Raw genomic sequence first — 12,628 nt, forward strand, 5'->3', positions numbered from 1 at the left:
GTTCCTTTATGGGAATACAAATTGTCTGGTGGACTCCTTGGTGCAGCTTTAAATATACAATTATATTTAACTGAAAAAATTAAAAATAAAGAACAGGCGATAGATACCCTTTGTTGGACTAAAATACATATTGCTGTAAAAACGGGTATCGTCTAGACTCTAGAGCCGACTACGTCTACCACCTAGTATTTGATTTCAAACTTAACAATAGAATATTTTGGCTCTGAAATATTTGTTCAGTAGTCAAATATCTCAGATCGTTCTTCGAGCAAATCCTCATCTACTTCTTACAAAGCAACTCAAATCATTGCATGGTTGATTGTTAACTTAACATAAGCAACCTATTTTGTTCACCAATCGATTCAAGCCCATTTTCTCCTTCACTTGTGGGTCACATCTTGTTAATGCACAAATGTGGTCTGAGAGATATGCGACCACAACTGCCTAAAAAACAGAACAGTATTCTAGCTGTGGGAGAGCAGCCTTGACATCTAGAGGCAGATACATGGGCTTTCTGTGGGGGGTTTCCTCCTACTCCTCAGGGTGGGAGCAGGGAGGGGTTCACTTGCAGAAAGGGCTTTCCAACAGCAGCTACATATTTTTTTCCCCTTGACAGAAACATTTAGCACTGCACTACCTGCAGTCATTGGACCATAGTTGCTGCTTTACATGATGTTTAGCAACGATATTATAAGGCTTGCAGGTGTTTTTGTGCTGTACTGTATGCACACAGACAGCTTGTGCATGATACAGTGGGCTAAGTGACACGTCTCAAGCCTCCCTCGCAGGGGCCCCTGTGTAACTCGATGCATGCTGGTAAGACTCCCAGTATATTGTCCTCTCTTGTTTATGAAAGCCTCCACCCACTGGCCCACCCTAGATTTAGCAGATCATGTGATCCCGGTAAGTCACTTGCAAGTACAACAGTTCTCTGTCTGCTCTCATTCATTTCCTGAGAACTGCATAGAGCAGCTGAGACTGGAGTCTCTGTATGTGTGAGTGAGACAGGCGCAGACAGGGGATTCTCTATAAGGGAAACGCAGCCTTGTTCCACTGCTCTGCAGCTTCTATTCAGGTCTGTGACTATGCCATTTCTTATGAAAACATGCATGTGATACATCTGACATGATTTCTCCCGCCCGGCCCTTCATATTTGTATATTGTTCTTGTGTCATCGAAATGATTTTTTATGAATGGGGAATTTTACATGTTATAAAATGGGAAAGTGAACATATTTTTCTGTTGCATTTTTTTTTCTTCATTTGCTGCCAGGCATATCGAATATTTAATGCAGATGGATATTTCAAACTTGTAATAAGATTAGCGCTGTGATTCACACAGCATCTTAGTGGCATTTGTTTGGAGTGTGACAGCAGATCGGGAATAAATGTCCATGCTAAATGCAGTAGGTTTCTGTGCACCAAATTGTCACTGTGCTCTTCTTGCCAATGATTGTGTTTCTGTTCCACTATCATGAATAATTTGTTCAGGGGGGGTAAAGGGGACCAAGCAGTAGTGTAAAGTGGAGATGAGCTGCTTGTCATAACCAGTGGTCCCCCTTCCAGGTTCATTATTGTTTGCATGGTAATGATGTATATAACTGTCACTTGCATCAGCATTCATGGCTCATAAAAGTAGTCAGAGGGCTGGCCTATGGCTGTAATTTTCAATTAAGGTAGCCTTCGCCTGAGTTGACAGGGGAGAAGTTTGCATGTTGATTTACCATAGACATATTGAGGAATCAGCACTAGCTTTCTAATCTGTGTGTAATGTGACCCCTGAGTCCTGACCCCTGTGACACTAGTCAGTGACAATGCACATTTGCTTATCAAAAGCCATTAATTGACTATCTGTCTTTTCTTTCTCACCAATACTTTATGAAATATATATGTATATGTGTTTATTTGTTGCTGGAATTTATGAGTGCCGTCCATGATAACGGTATAGCAATTCATTGTTTTTATGCGTCTAACTTTTGAATAACAAATTGGATTTAGAGGCTGATTTTCCGCCGAGTTTCGATGAAACCTGTTAGGTTATTTGTTGACGTTTTTGAAAAGGAAAAAAATAATAGTAAAATAACAAAATTTTATTAAAACGGGAAGTTTTGTGTTATTGTAAATATTATATTTATTATTGAAATGGCCCGTCTGTGCTTGATGAGAACATGCCACCATTGTTGGGGCTCATTGTAGACAATGACATCAAAATATCTGCATGGTAGAGCAAATATCTACAGTGTAACAATACCATAGGGATAATGTGTATGGTACTGATATTAAAATTGCATGTGCAGTGAAAAGAATGACAACGTACTGTAATGGTAAAACAGCTTGGTATTTAGCTTACTTAAAAAAAGAATAGATATTCTGAAATTGATGAATATGGCAAGCTAAATGTACTGAGTATCAGCAACTGAAATCACTGGTCCTAGTTATAGCTTCCTAACTCCCCCCAACTCTGCACTCTTCTGCTTTGTGGTTACATCACAAATGCCATTAATAATATTTATCCCTGTACACGTTCTCCGGTGCATACAAAGCAGTTTTGGTTGGCAATACTATGTAATTATTGACGTAATGTCAAAGTCGAAAGGGGGCTGTAAATTTTGGGAGTGACCTACCCACATCGGTACATAAAAGGCACAAAGCTAACAGTTTCTCCATTTTTTTTTTTTTAATCTCAGACTATGAATCGTTAGACTGCATTCACTAAAAAAAGACTTTATACATAGGGCAGTACCGCAGCACTGAGCACCTTAGTGTTAGCTGCTTATATTCAGCTTGTAAAAGCCGTGTTCAGTTTGAAGCATTAGCACAGAGGAATCTATAATCTGGATAAACGGTCATTTAGTGTAGCTGTGTGGTTGCTATCTGTCTCATAAATATTGCTGGTGAGACCTCTTACGTGTGGTTCAGTCTGGATTGGATTTTTATTTTTATCCTTATGACTAATGATCTGTTTAGCACAAACGTCTGGTTTTTATGATTGTTTCCATTCTATCATTTGCTTTTGTCATCATGGGGAACGAAAAGCCCTATTTATAATATAGGCATGTGTATTGCTACCTCCAGCACAGACAGCTGTCAGTCAAAGGGACGTCACCAAGCAAACCCATAGTGACTTCTGTGTTCCCTGCCCTTCCAGTTTTTTACACAAGTCTGTGGCGTCATATTTTTTTTCCAACTTGGATGTGGTGCAGAGATATGTAATGCAAGTAGGAGGCAAACCATACTCATTACATGTCATAAAAATACCAAAAAGCAATTTCAGATTTCTAATTTTTAGCCATCTTGGTGCATTTCTAAAATGGATTGTACAGTATAAGATTTTATTTATCAACAAAACATTATTATATTTATATTAGTTCAACTAAAACACAGATAAATGTCAGTTTAGGAAACAAACAGGCACATTTGCTTAGTTTTCTACCATACTAATTATTTTGCTGCACCTTTAATTACCAGAAAAGTGGTAGCAGAGTTTGCAGAATACACCTATAGATTACTGTGAGGCCAAATGATTCCCCTGCCCCCTTTAATTTGGAATACTGTACATATTGTAGCAAACAATTTTAGACCAGAGTTGAGTATGGCCAGATGTCCTGGCCGTTATTCGAACAAATCATGGAGCCGTTTTCGTGTGCGCTGCTGTACTCCACGCGGCATTAACGCGGCCAATCGCCCCAGGCACACGTGTTTATCGCGGTTGCTTTGTTTGAATTTCATGGATTCTGTTTCTTTGTGTGCAATGAAATGAATGAATTGCAATGTGTACAGTACGGTGCTTCTGTGCTACTGTGTCAATTTCAGTGTTTAACACTAAAATGCCATTTCCTGCACTCGCGTCTTAAGGCAGGAAGGGGCGGTACGGTTGGAAGACATCAAGCGCCATGACATGGGTATTCCGAGGTATACAACGCGTGAAATGTTCGAATAACGTCCGCTGCATCTGTAGTGTGAGACACTATTTACAGCTTTAGAATGTAATACAATGTGTACATATGTAATCTGCTTGCTGCAATGCCTTGCTTTATAAAATAAAATGGTCTGTGGGGAAAAAATGAAACACTATTATTATTTATTTGTATAGCGCCAACATATTCCACAGTGGGGTACAGAGAGCTGTAAGAACACAGAAATCACCAGGCGTCCTGCGGGTGTTCCAGATGGGAGGAAATAATACAGTATAGTAAATGCAGAATATGAAATGGATAATAAAGATAAAATAATATACGACCAGTGTCAGATTGCAGCTCGACCTTCAGTGGATCTTCCTTATAGATCCTTATATAGTTGCAGTATCCAGGAGTCAGGGAGCGCAGACACCAGGATGAACATATGAGGAGAAAAACAATAACACAAATGATAGTGCAATCCTGTATGATAGGGAAATGATGCAACTGGGAATGGGAACATACACAGTGGATAAAACAGATGTATACAGATAGCCACTGCTCTAAGTGTTCTAAGAGTTCCATCTAAGAGTTTCATCAGTTCCATCTTGTGATTCACCTGAGATTCAGTCCCATTGGAGAAGTGGCCTGGAATATTTTGCTGTGTGTTTGCAATTAGGAAAGATTAGTTTTGTTATCCCAGTTTTCCAAAAAGCTTGCTGTGCCCGCAGTGTGACGCAGTCACGTGGTGCGGAAGACTGGTGGAGAGAACCAAACCCGGAAGTCCTGCGGTGGCTGACAGTGGAGGAACCGCCGGCACAGCCTGACCCCCCTGCAGCAGCCACTACGCATACAGGTTACATCTCCCACAACGGACACAGACTAAGCTATATTTACATTGCTTGATTTCTGGGGCTTGATTGTAAGTTCCCACTGCATCCGTGTGCTTCCTGATGTTCATCAACTAAACCTTTTTTTGCCATTTTCTGCACCTGTGTGGCTATTCCTAATTTCAACCACTGTGTCATGTGTACATCTTATTTTGCTCCATCCTCCCATCCCATGGGATTATAGCAGTGGCTATCTGTATACATCTGTTTTATCCACTGTGTATGTTCCCATTCCCAGTTGCATCATTTCCCTATCATACAGGATTGCACTATCATTTGTGTTATTGTTTTTTCTCCTCATATGTTCATCCTGGTGTCTGCGCTCCCTGACTCCTGGACACTACAGAGAGCTGTACATCACTTAAACAAGATCACAAAGCAGTAAGGACAAACATGCACAAACAGAAATAAAAGGCAGCGAGGGCCCTGCTCATGGGAGCGTTCACTCTAGAGACTAAAAACATTCTTGTTGTAAAGTTTTTTTGTGTGATTTGGGTTTGGAAACCAGGAACAAATCTCTTGAAAGGTTAATGCTTTCAAACGACATACTGTAACAATTGAGAAGAAATGCATCTGTCAGTAAGGTGTGAATATAAATGGTTTAGTGGTGGTTTAATTTCGTTATCGTCGGAAAGATTCAAACAGAAATGTTGTGTGAGGTAACATTTGTGCAACATGAGCTATCCTACTTACCCGGTCCCATATTTTTGCACAGTTTGCCTTTATTTTCCATGTTTCACCTTTAGCACATGCTTCATTGCTATCTACTGCAGTAGACGGTGTTTTAGAGGCAGAATCCGTTTTTTTGTTGGACTTGATTGTAACTTTCTTAATAATTTAGCCACAAATGATTGGTAGTGCTACAATAGTTCTCTAGTTACCTATCACACTAACCCTAACTATCCTCTAACACAGCGGTGCGCAAACTGTGGGGCGCGACCCCCAGGGGGGGCGCGACACTGCCGACGGGGGGCGCGGGGTTTACAGAGGCCCCGCGCGCTTCCCGAAGGCACTTAAATTAAGTGCCGGGGGAGCTGCAGGGCCTCTGTAAACCTAACTTACCGTGGCTCCGGCGGCTTCCTCCCTGCGGCGCCATGGCAACGCGGCGTCAAAATGACGCTGCGAGGTCATGTGACGTCACGTTGCTATGGCAACGTGACGTCATTACGCCGGAGCGCGGGTAGGTTGGGGGGGGCGCGGGAGCGAGGGGACAGCCGTCAGGGGGGCGCAGGGAAAAAAGTTTGCGCCCCCCTGCTCTAACAAAAGCAGTATTTATTATATATTCTGTGTTGCTTTATTGGATACATTGTCAAAACTATTAACCATTATAAATTATAAGCGAACCGTTATCAACAGAGGCAGATTTCCCGCAGGGCCGGTGAGGCTATAGGCTAGAGCGGCAATTTTTATGTGTGTTGAGAGGGGGTCTTATCTTCTCTGGAGCGGCCCCCCTCCTGCAGTGTCGCGTTATCATGCTTGATATCATGACGGTGCTATGCTGCAGAGGAGGGCTGCCCCCAAGCCTATGGGCGGCAAAAATGTAGGTCCGCTACTGGTTATCAACACTGGATGATGTGGTGCATGGCCAAGTGCTTTCATTGAATTGAATTTCCAATATATGTTGCTATATGCTACTGTTTATGACCCAGAAATGTTGAGGATGGTTTGACGACTATGTGAATCATAGGATCGTGTTCTGTGGAAATTAGGTTATGCCATCTTGTTATTTTCTAGCTGGAGAAAACAATTTCATAAAGACAAGAACGATATCTTCACACTAATATTCTATGGATTCTCAGATAAAAAAATGACATAAGTCTTGTTCAGATTTAAAACAATGAAGGGACAGATGTATAGTAACTTCCTGACACCTTTTTAAAATGGTGAGAAATGGGCTAATGTGCAGTCAAATGGTTAGTCCCTCATAAGATAAAAGTGAATTTTGGCCAATGGCATGTTTAATGTTTAATTACATTGTTGCCAGTGAGGCCTGAACCATGTTACTCTTGGCTCTGGGCATCCCCAAGGAATCTTCCTTTTAATCTGCCTATACACTTCCTTCTCTTCAGGAAATTAGATTGGCTGCCAAGTCAGCCTCACTACCGTGGGCCAACAGAAAGCCAATTATCATCAGGGTATGATAGTATGGCTTGGTATTGGACGACCTTTAGCAGACATCTGTGTGTGTGTGTGTGTGTGTGTGTATATATATACATACACACACACACACACACACACACACACACACACACACACACACACACACACACACACACACACACACACACACACACACACACACACACACACACACACACACACACACACACACACACACACACACTCTCTACAGGTCACTGATCATTAAAAGTGTCGGGAGCTTAGAATAATGTGGTTCAGCTCCAGGAGACCCTTGGAACCATTTCTATATCTTTACGCTTTGGAGGTTTTTTCCGTTTGTATGTAGTGTCCTTTGATAATGATCAGTCCCTGAAACCTAGAGGTGACTGGTTTTGGTTTTGCCCATTATAGTAATTATGAAGCCATCGTTGGTGAAAACAGATGAACATGCAGCAAGTAGGCAAAATGCTTCAATTCAGCAGACCTGGAGAAGTGGAAAACACATACATTTATAACAGATGGCCCATTAGTCGAATTGTTACTTTATACTGTAGCAGATATTTGAGTGTTTTACCTGAACCTGATCAGAAGAAATTTCAACTTTCTGTTCATGGCCCCACAGTCACATTTTGTATTTTTTTTTGTTTCAAACGCCAGCATAAAACTACACACATCTCGGGAAATGAGGGACCACGGATCAGCTCTGAGGGATCCCTTTACCTCATTTAGATAACAACAAAAAGGAAGGGTATGGGCTGGAGAGTGATTTCATCTTTCTGGGAAAGTCAATGGGGTGTTTGAATTTTTGTTGACCTGATACATGGGACTGCCCCTTTAATCATCCTCTAGCTTTTTATTTAAGTGAATAGAAATGTATGCATTTTTAGCTGTGCATTCTCACAATGTTGAATAAGGGGGTAACTCTTGGGATGAATGTTAGAAAACCCTTGCTAGTGTGGGGTTATTTACCTCCCCTGAGATTCTCCCTGTAGCCACATCCCAACAATCCTTAAAGATCTTGTTGTCATTCGGATGAGCTTTGGTGTAGGTTCAGTTGCCCAACTCTGCCTTTCATTACAATTTGTAACTATTGTGCAGGAGTATTCTCTGTTACACTATTCAATATACTGTACTGTACTGTAAAGCTAATTCCCAGTGCTGGTAATGAATAGTTTAGCTCAATTCAACTAAAATCTGCTCCAGTAAATACTTCTTTTTTTTTAAAAGCACAAACTTGATTATGCTTGTGTTTTGAAAAAGTATTGATATAAAAACATTAAATGGAGAAAATTGAACCCCACCTAAGTCTGCGTGCCATGTTTACAATAAACTATAAGAAATATTTACATATACAGTACTTCCACATGTTATACTTTGGTTGGAAAAAAAGGCATCAATTTCCCAGATTTAGGGCCTCATGCAGAGAGCATCGTTATTTAAAAATTCGCCATTTTTTGTACAATTTCGCGCAGAAAACTGCAGAAAATGGCGAGTTACGAAAAACGCGCCAATTTTTTTTTTCTATTTCTAAAACTCGCCTCGCGGCTGGCGAGAACCTCCATCTCGCCATTTTTAAAACTCTCCGAATGCAGAGAGGTACGAACGGCATGTAGCGGCTGTTCGCGCCAGGAAAATGGCGCGATTTTCTCATTTTTGCCGCGCCAGGAAAAGTTGGCAATAAGATGGCGCTCGCCGCCTATAGCAAAGGGGACAAAAAATGCGCGATTTTTTCTTTACACATTTCTGAAGCGCGCATCTTTCCCATTTAAACTCGCCACACGCATCCATGTTAAACATAGCAGAATTTGACATTTCTGCATATGGAGAATAAAACTCTCCAAAAAACCTACTTTTTATGAAATTCGCCAATTTGAAAATTCGATGCTCTCTGCATGAGGCACTTAACGCCTTAAACATGTCACTATCATTAATACACTTTGGAGGAACTGCCTTTTAAAAATATACTGATTTTCAGATTCCTTTTTAATAATCCAGGGTAAAATATATTTTCTGCTTCAGAACCCCTCAAACTAGCTGTTCTGGTTAATAATACACACAACTGACATTTCTCCTGGCTAGATTACATTCAAACAGCCGAGAAAATGGACTCCTGTTTCCCTGTACAATATCCATTGAGGCAAATTTAGCACATTTCGAAAAAAATGACATCCATTTCCCCTGCCTGAGAATACAGAATTATGTAACTACGGCTTTATTGAGACAACACAAAGGTTCTAGTAACTTTATTTCAAGCTAAAAATAAGCAGTAACGGCCGAGTGACTCATGTTTAGGAGACACTCAAAATTCTAATCCTGCTGTTTTATTTTTCGTAAACTTTTGATCAGCAATCAGCAGTGAAACAGAAGTGGAAGAGGCTTTAGTCATTTCTTCCTTTCAGAAGCTCTTACATGTAGAATTGCACCATGTGATAAGCATGCTACCAGGAATAGGTAATGGTAATGTACAGTACAGATGTAGCAAAACTCGCTTTCCCCGGGGCGGCGGTCGACGAAGCAAAAGTCTGCGGCGCTGGAGAAGTTTCGGGCCGTGAACGCGCTGCGGAGGGCCCGTGTTTCCGAACGGAACTCCTGCAACGTTAATCCACTGCTGCTGCCGCAGTCACGTGACCGCGGTTGGCAGCGGCACCGGAGACAATAAGGTTTGCTAAAGCCTTGCAAACAATTATAATTAGATTTTTATTTTTTATAAAGTCTACCCCTTTTTGATACTAGATCCGTATTCTGCATGGTATTTCTATGAGATTTAAAAAAAAAATATTTGGGTTTCGTGAGCACATTTTATCTTTATACGTCAGTAGAGCACTCATACACTATGTTGAGATGATGGTGTAGATTTAAAACTAAACTTTATTAGAAACATAGTAAAACAATGGGGATTAAAATAGGATTATCCTATCAAGATTTAAAATGACACTCTATTGCTAACTACAGGCTGTGCAATCAACCCACCATTAGCAGTGTCATTTCAATATTATTGCACCAATGCACTACAAGTATATAATTGGCATTCCATATAAGAATAGTATTTATAATCCCTCAATCTAGCTTTCCCCCAGGCTTCCCTAATTAAGGTGGCTGGGGGCTAGTGTACTCAAGCAACACTTCAATAACGACTACCTACCTGGGGACTATCATATCCCTTAGGTAATTAAGCGTAGTGATACAGAGTTTAATCCTATTTTAATCCCCATTGTTTTACTATGTTTCTAATAAAGTTTAGTTTTAAATCTACACCATCATCTCAACACAGTGTATGAGTGCTCTACTGGGGTTCTTTCCTCCATTGTTTATCATTCTTATATTGCCCCATCAGCACCTACATCCATCATTATTAATTCACTATTGCAAGCAGTAGCGGGGGTTTCTCTATAGTTTTTTTTATCTTTATACGTGTTGGGCATGATTGTGAAATATATGTCAGTCTTTATTAAACATGGATTTGATTTATTTGCTAACTGGTAATATCTGAAGTATGAACAGGAATATATTAAAGGCAATGTGGTGTCCCAATGATTGCAGTCAGCATTACAAGTAGAAGTAGTTGTATGTTTGTAATGATTCTTTTCTTTATAAAACGGCTTTTAAACATACCTCGTACAACACTGGAGCCGTGACCTTGTCACCTTTAATTGCAGTGTATGCAGCGAGGGAGGTAGAGCAAACGGTAGCTGGGATCACTTTCCCTAATGATGGGAGGAGGGAAAGGTACATGCTGCATTTTATGAGCAGGCAATGTTGAGTGGGCTGACGTGTTATTATTATGTGTACGGTACCTGTCAACTTTGTGTCTGCTTTTCAGAATATGGGACAATGGATGGGATTTAGACATTGGGACTTCTCATCATAATCAATACAAGAGGTTTTGATATTAATTCACGTGTACACATGCATACCTGTACAATACAGCATGGCAAGATCCAAGGCCCGAAATGAGTTATATTTTAAAGGTAACGAGCCTGATCTCAAAGTTTGAAACGTTATTAGTGATTTATGCGTAAGAACACTTTGTGTGTTTAATAATAATAATAATTTATGTTTAACGAAACCATTATTTTGATGACATAAATAAATTGATATGGTATAAAATTGTTGATTTTATAAAAATATGAAACATAAAAAAGGAGAAAGACCACACTATCTTTTATCAACCCAGAATAAAATGAAAAGGAGTATACTGCTAGCAAAATCAAGCTGAAAGTGGAAATACAGTGTTTTACTTGAAATTACTACAACATTTTCTTAGAAATAAACCTTTGTGTATTGTACAGTGAATGTAGTTTATTAAGGCCTAAATGATAAAATATGTAAAACGATTCGTTTGTTTAAATGGTTGAGTACTGTATGTGCAATATAGTTGAGTATTTCACCTTCTTGCAACTCCTATTTATGTTGCCGGTGGAAGTACACCAGGGAATGTGACAGGGTCATAAAATGTTTCTGTACAATGTTTTTAACACTGCAAATCTGAAACTGTTTTTGCAGATGTTGAATTTATTAGGTAATTTGGGACAAAATGCCATGCATTTGTTGAATATGGCTATGTTATTGTTCAAACTTGTATCCGGAAAACAAATAACAATCATCTGCTGTGTCCATTTTAATGTGTGATTGTTCATGTATTAACCTATTTATTTTGTACATGAGATATTGATTTGATAATACTCAGATTGTTGCACATGATTTGTGATCATCTGCTTTGGTATAGTGCAGTGGTGCTCAAACTGGGGGCGCGACCTCCAGGGGGGCGCGACACTGCCTGCAGGGGGGGCGCGCGGTTTACAGAGGTCCCGCACGCTTCCCGAAGGCACTTAAATGAAGTGCCGGGGGAGCTGCAGGACCTCTGTAAACCTTTACTTAGCTTGGCTCCACAAGCGTCTCCATGGCAACGCGGCGTCAAATGACGCCGCAAGGTTGTGTGACGTCACGTTGCCATAGCAACGTGACGTCACGATGCCGGAGCCGAGGTAAGTGGGTGTGAGAGGACGCGGGGTGAGGTGACCGCCGGCAGGGGGGGCGCAGGGAAAAAAGTTTGTGCCCTCCTGGTATAGTGCATTGAACTTAACAATAAATGGAATATAAAATGTGTTTAAGCAGCAATTCCCCCCAAAATGAATTATTCTTTATTAGATATAGAGATGTACCAGTTAACGTGCTGTGGTAATGCCAATACAATATTTAGTGTGTTATTTAACACGGATAATTACATCTGTATAATCATGTGATCAAACCAACACAATGCATACGTGCTATCTTTTTCAAAACATACTTTAGAACAAGTTGTACATGTCTATGTAGTGTGAAAAGTTATGGTAAACCAATGAATGATATCTGCAATGAAACTGGCTGTGCTCTTTCCACCCCCTCCCCATAGCAGAGTGTCTGGCCAACCTCTCCCCACCCAACTGGTTCAACAAACAAGTCATGCCCAAGTCATGGCTGAGTCCTGGGCCATGGCAATCGAGTTTGTGGACCGGTGTTGAGCCTTTACATATTTTTTTTTATTGATAATTATTACCTTACCTGCAATATTGGTAAAAAATTTTTTTTAAAGGTAAAGACCTCAGTTAGTTTACTTTTCAATAATATTACTATTTACTGCCAACGGTTTCTATGAGATTTTTTTTTTTTTTTCTATTTCCATTATTCTTCCGAGTAAAATTAGCGGATGGCTCATTGGTTCATAAAACTCCTATTTTATAAT

The 12,628-nt window shown here is 40.3% G+C and overlaps 1 protein-coding gene across 2 annotated transcripts in view; it reads left to right on the forward strand.

Moving 5' to 3' along the window:
• The first annotated feature begins 863 nt into the window (after positions 1-863).
• The window catches only part of KLF12 (KLF transcription factor 12), a 272,088-nt gene continuing 260,323 nt past the window's right edge, over positions 864-12,628 (forward strand). The window contains exon 1 of one of the 2 annotated variants that reach the window (XM_075591001.1): positions 864-903. The gene's annotated coding sequence lies outside the window, so the exon portion shown is untranslated. The other variant, XM_075591002.1, reaches the window with a different exon arrangement.

Source organism: Ascaphus truei, chromosome 3, assembly GCF_040206685.1.
Source record: "Ascaphus truei isolate aAscTru1 chromosome 3, aAscTru1.hap1, whole genome shotgun sequence".
Taxonomy (NCBI): Eukaryota; Metazoa; Chordata; class Amphibia; order Anura; family Ascaphidae; genus Ascaphus; species Ascaphus truei.